This window comes from Dipodomys spectabilis, unplaced genomic scaffold (assembly GCF_019054845.1).
Source record: "Dipodomys spectabilis isolate Male_0828 unplaced genomic scaffold, ASM1905484v1 ptg000303l, whole genome shotgun sequence".
NCBI lineage: Eukaryota > Metazoa > Chordata > Mammalia > Rodentia > Heteromyidae > Dipodomys > Dipodomys spectabilis.
The window spans coordinates 1,480,303-1,487,074 of record NW_024870980.1 but is presented as its reverse complement, the minus strand read 5'-3'; the positions used below and the strand labels follow the sequence as shown (position 1 = coordinate 1,487,074).

General features: G+C 34.7%; 1 pseudogene; it reads left to right on the top strand.

Moving 5' to 3' along the window:
• Positions 1-1,608: 1,608 nt before the first annotated feature.
• LOC122127574 lies at positions 1,609-1,708 on the top strand (annotated as a pseudogene).
• The last annotated feature ends 5,064 nt before the right edge of the window (positions 1,709-6,772 follow it).

Below are 6,772 nucleotides of genomic sequence, written 5' to 3'. Positions count from 1 at the left end.
ACTTTTGGGCATTTACCCAAATATTTACAAACAAGACCACACTATAGCTACCAGCACACCTATGTTAATTGCAGAATTATTTACCATAGCTAAGATCTGGAACCAACCCAGATGCCCCTCAGTAGATGAATGGATCAAGAAAATGTGGTATATATACACAATGGAATTCCATGCCTCCATTAGGAAAAATGACATTGCCCCATTTGTTAGGAAATGGAAAGGCTTGGAAAAAATTATATTAAGTGAAGTAAGCCAAGCCCAAAGAAACATAGGTCCCATGGTTTCTCTTATTTGCAATATCTAGTATATGTGTGAGTCAAGCAGAAAAGGTCAGATAATGTGATGTTAGGAAAATGAACCCTTGGATATGCATTTAAATGTTTTTTTTCTTTCATGCATTTGTTTCTAACGCACTTATAAGATTATCTGTTTGTTGCTTTGTATGTCCCTCCCCCACATTATATCCCCTGCTTTCACTATATTTGCTGTCGGTATAATTTGTAGAGGAGAAGGAAAAAAACAAGTCGTTTAAGATGTCGGTATAATTTGTAGAGGAGAAGGGAAAAAACAAGTCGTTTAAGGATAGTGGTGGACACGTTGCAACAATGAGAAGTACAAGTTGTCATGTCGAAAACGAACTTTACAACTTTGGTGGGGGGAGGGTTGGGTGAGGTCGGGGGAGGCTCGGAAGGGATGTGAAGGGTAAACAAAGGAGGAGGCTGCAATGCTTGATAAGAAATGTACTCATTATCTTGGCCATGTAATTGTAACCCCTCTGTACATTATGTTCACAATAAAAATAATAATAAAAATAAAAATAATAAAAAACATTACCAATTTTAGGCCTAATAATGAAGAGAAATATATGGACTTCTCTTGTAACTAAGAAAATATTTGGTGATAAAATGGCAGTAGTGTAAGTTCCTGCCTGGTTGGAAGGTAGACAGGCCAAGACATTAGGTAATCATGCATGTGAACAATTTTTCACTTTCTTGGCTTTAGCTACTTTTGAAATGGTAGGTATCATAAACAATCATATTTTGATAAAATGCCTTCTAGTATGAACAGTTCTGGCTGAACTGTTAATCTCTCTATGATCCCTTGTAACTAAGATTAGTTTTGTTCCAGTAATACAATCTATGCTGTCAGAGTAAGATATTCTGGTTGGTCTGTTCCTACATGGAAGAAGGGTAAAGGGTCAGGTAGACATTTGTGCCAATAAGACCTCATTTGGGAAAATTTCAACTGCATATGTTTAGAAGTAGCTCTTAAGCAAGGCTTACTTTGAATCCATTGGCTTCACAGAGCTAACACAGTTGGATAAATAAGTACTTGAAAAAGCCGTCTCCTTTGGACTAAGCTATAAATACTTGAAAATATGATCAAATTCTAAATGAAAAAGACTTAAAATAGTCATTGACAAAAAGATTGCAAATGTGAGCAATCAACTGAACAACATATTTTTTTCAACTATTCACAGAATTTTAGGGAAATAAGATTAATAGCATTTTTAGGAACAATAAGGTTTCCTTGTTACAAATAGGCTCCTAAGCATATAAGCCTGTATAAATATTTCATCATTAACTACTTAATTTAACAGGGTACTACATTCTTCAGCAGGTTGTATACCAAAATTACAACAATACAGAGAACAACATGGCACTTGTACAAGGGTGATATGAAAATTTGTGAAGTATTCAAAATTTTTCATTCTTCAGATGTAAGAAATGAAAAACAGCTATTAAAAAGTTGATTACAAAATTACAAGTGTAACAATACACATAATTCATATAATTAAAAGTTACTTTGACATCAATGTATTCAATTTTCACCTTAGAAAGGCCTTTACATAGCATAACCTTTACACAACTTTTGAAATTAGACAACATTGTCGTTTTATCCCAAAGAAATATAATACTATAAGGACCTACGGGAAAAAAAGGAATCTTAAACTGTTTCTATATGGAATGCAATCTGAAAGGACACATTAATGAACCTATATGTTATAAAACCATGTAGAATTCAATGTATTATATCTAGGAGAGAATAAAATAGATTATGGACAATATACAAACATAGAATATAGAATATTTTAAATTATACATTTTCAGACAAACACCGGAAATATCTTTAGTTTCTATACTACTCATTTCAAAAGATAAGTGAAAATTATTTCTGATTAACAAAATCACAACTCTGCATAAATAATTATAGATGTACACAAAAACTCTTGAATACATTTTGACATCAAAAGCAGGCAATTCACTTCGAAGAACTCCACAGAATCCGTGAATTGTTGCTATAAGATATTGTTATTTGGATTGTGAAAATATGTTGGGTTGACACAAAGGAATTAATGACATTTTTGAAATCTAAGAAAATTTACCGAATCATTAGGATTTAAGAGAACAATTTATACAGCCTTCCACAACTTCAAAGAGGTAGTGATACATACTTATCCTTTTGGTAATATCTAATGCAGTTTCTTCCAAGTGGTTCTTTAGACCTGGTTTGACATATTGGTTCAACAGTTCCAGTGTATTTTTGCTATCTCAATTTCCAGCAGCAAGATGCAAGGGGGTCAAGAAGCCTTTAGTTTGGGCATTGGTATCTGCATCATGAAGAAGAAAGAAGCAACTCTGGTATTATTACACGTATATGCACTGTGCAGGGGTGTCCAGCCATCTGCAGTTATTGCATGTGCCCCTTGAGCCACCAACTCACGGACAATGTTTAAGTGTCCACTGTAGACTTCCCGATGAAGAGGGGTATACTCACAGTCATCCCTAGTATTCACATGAGTGGCCTTTTTGGAAAGTATTCTCTGCACTGTAGTAAGCTGGTTATTTTCAGCAGCCCATGGAAGAAATTTGCTTGGATCTTTCTCCATTTTTTTTCTTGCAATTGTTGACATTCCTCACTTTTTCATCTTGTTCCTCATCTTCATCAGAATTGCCTAACAAGATACTTTGAGTGCCAGTGGAAATGAGGTGTCCATGTATTTCCCTAATAGTTCATGTTGGTTGAACTGGTCAGAAATATCTGGTGAATTTTCTGCGTATGTTTTTTCACCATGGTTTATTTTCTTTTTCCATTTTTACTATTCGAAATTATTCTAACTGGAGATTAGGGAATAAATGGAGACCAGAGGAAAGATGTTCCTCCATATTCAAAGGTACAGACTGAAAATGAGGACCAGTGGTGTCTTCATGTGCAACTTATTCTAGGAATGAGAAAATGTGAAATAATGCCTCCTCTATAAATGATTTGGGAAATGGCAGTGCAGAAAGTGAAATGATGCAACCCAAAATATAAAACAATATAATTAAGGATAATTATGGAGCAATCATATTATGTATGAGAGCCATGAAAGAGAGAGATGAGCTATCCACAAAATCCATGCCTCTGATCAATTTATAGAACAAGCAGAAATTTGTTTTAAAAAAGATGGAAATAGAATTTATGTATTTAGGTGAAATTAGTAAGTACCTTTTTAATAGCCTACATAAGAATCTAAATCCTTAATAGTACTAGTATCGGATCTATCTGAAATCAGTTGAATCACAATTTTCCTGTACAATGAAGGAATAGGTATAGGCTACGAAAGCAGCTAGAAAAGGCAGGCCGATTGTTTCTGTGAGAAAACTTTGTGGAAACTGGTATTGAGGATTACTTACTGGTGACCCACTTGCACTGGAAGCATGATTCTGAACTCTTGCTTGCTGATTCTGAACTATTGTTTTGATCATTATATTCTCCAAAAAGAAAAAGTCAGAATTGATAACAAAAGACTACTAATACATTTTGATTTTTCATTAAGCATCTTCAATCATCAAAATCACATGAAGACAATAGGCCTATTTTTTTTAGATGAAAACAAGTGTCTTTAAAAAAACAAGGAATTTAAGTAGTCTTCCAAAGGACTTCTATTTTACTTACTGCATTATACATTTTTCCTAATGTTGAGTAACAATAAATAATCGATCTATTAGAAAGCTCTTAAAGCTCATCTGTTCAATAGTGAGTTCTCTTACACTATATTATGGTATTTTTTTGTATGGTCTTAGGAAGAAATTTATATTACTAACTTGAATTTGAGACAGGACAATATCATGACTGTACATCTTTCTTCTATACTCTTAGTTTTACATTATTATCTAAATATGTGCATTAAATAGGTATAGAGGAAAAATTAGAAGCCACACTGGTGGATCATGGCTTTAATCCTAGCTAATCAGAAAGAAGAAATCTGAGAATTGTGGTTTGAAACCAGACCAAGAAAAAAAGGTCCATGAGATTTTGATTTGAAATTAACCAGCAAAAGCTAGAAATGGAGCTATGGTACAAGCAGTGAAATGCTAGCCTTGAGAAAACTAAAACAAAAAATAACAAATTCTGGGACAGAGCCAGGCCCTGACTTCAAGCTCTAGTATTAGGATGAAACTAATTAAGTAATTAATTAATTAAAAATAAATTAAGTGGTCACATGTGGAGAAAATGCTCAGGGATATCACTCAGGCTCTTATTTCAAAAACTACAATCTAAAAAAAAATCTATTTAATTAATACCTGTGTAAATAGAGTATTTTCATCACCCAAATGCACATCCATGCTCAGTTACCTTTGCAAGGTAACTCTGTTATGTCTGGAGTACCACATAACATTATCACTTAAGTAGAAAGCATTGCAACATGGGTTCACTCTATCTCTCTAATGGATTTTTCTCCACACATATACTCAAATCTTACAATTATTCCAATTCTTTGAAGTCATAGCTTTTTTCTTTAACATCCATAATATTAGATTTTGAATTTAGTGTCTTGTGTCTCCTAAATGGGTGTTCTTACCAGTTTGTCATGCCCCCAGCCCTAAATTATCCAGAATAATTTTCAGATAGAATCTGGCTTCCTATTTGTGTATGATCATGGGCTCAGTCCACTTGATGTTATTCTTCCTGGAATTTAGAATAACAGGTGTCTGGTATTGTGTACAGATCTTTATGTCCAGTCTGGGCTTTAACCACTATCCTCACAACGGTAGACTTCCATATAGTCAGGTTTTTCATAAGTTTATCATAGCTGATTTTTTTAAATAAATCTTTGCATTTCCTGCAGGTTCTTGAGTACTGAATTAATTTGTGTTTTCTTGGGTTGGTTTGTTTCATTTGAATATATGTATTCAGTCGTTCCTCACTTTTCCTTTGGTTTCTTTCACTCAAGTTCTTACCTAAAGTGCTGAGAAACCAATTCTTCTTTCTCAAGATAGTCAAGGTGAACTTTATTTATTCCAAAGCAATTTCAGTAATATTTAAACATCTTCATATCTATGAATGGTATACAAATGCTAATCACTGAGAAGGGTCTTTTTATTTTCACAGCAGTCTTTGGCATTCACAGATTTATCATGAATTATACCAATATAATAAAACTCAGATGCTTGCCAGGAGGAGAAAAACCTATTACTAATTGTTTGACAGAGGCTTCCCTTCTCGTGAATGAAATACGCTGCTTGATGCAGGATTTCACAGAAACATATTGCTAGGGACAGCCTAAAAAATCAGCTAACACTACAGAGTTGAGGGAGATTACTTGACCTCCTGAATAATTAACTTTTATGTCAAATAAAAGCAGGCTTCCAAAAAGAGAGTAGACTTTAGAGAAACATAATGAGTTTTATGTAAATAGATGCTTAGCTGACTTTGTTAATTGGTGGACTGATAAAGGGAAATAAAGTACAGCAAGGTAAAAAAATAAAGAACTCTGCATTGAAATACTCATTTGTGTGTGTGTGTGTGTGTGTGTGTGTGTGTGTGTGTGCACACATGTGCGTGTACACACACACGCATGTGCATTTCTCATGCATGCATTATTCATTGCTGAGGCTTGATAGTGCCTAGACACTATCCCAAAGCTTCTGTGGTCAATGATAGTGGTCTACCACTTGAGCCACTACTCCACTTATGGTTCTTTGGAGATAATCACATGTATTGTCATGATTGGACTGGCTTTGAACAGTGGCCTTCAGATCTCAGCCTCCTGAGTAGCTAGCTAAGCTGATTCAGTCTCTGAGTAGCTAGTTAAAATGCTGCCTGTCCTCTATGCTTCACTGCTGTTTTATACTTTTCCTGAGGTAATCACAAGTCTAAGTCATATAGGTCTAATTGCTTAAAAATATTTACTGCTTGGCAGCAGGGCTCCCAAATGTACTCTTAACTACTTAGAAGGCTTGAGAACAGAACCCAGGCCACATTTTAGTGGACTTCCTTAATCTATAGCTGAGTGCATTGGATCAATTCCACCATCCTGCACTATCTAGAGACTAGAATTGGAAGGACTGCAAGATCTTGGCTAGCCATGGTAGATAGTGCAACTCTGATGCCTTTGATGATGGGAAGGCTAAAAGGACAGATCAGGTGCATGTTCTTGTGGAAAGGGAACCCCTATCCTAAAATTAACAACTGATATGATGCCAACCTAGCAAGAACAATACACCAAGTTGAAATCCCCACCAAACTAAGTATATACCTTAACAGGTAACAAATACTAACTGTAATTTCAAGAAGCACATACTTTATTAAGAAAGGCTTCATTACCTGGTCACTTTTTGAAAATTTAATTTCTTGTGCTTGAATTTAAAAAAGTTTGAGCTGGGCATGGTGATTTGTGGCTTCATTTTCTAGCTATAGGAGGAACTGCAAATAGGTTTGTAATTCAGGAGAGCCTGGGAAACTATGAGACCTTATTCTAAAAATATCCATAGTGAAATGATTAGAG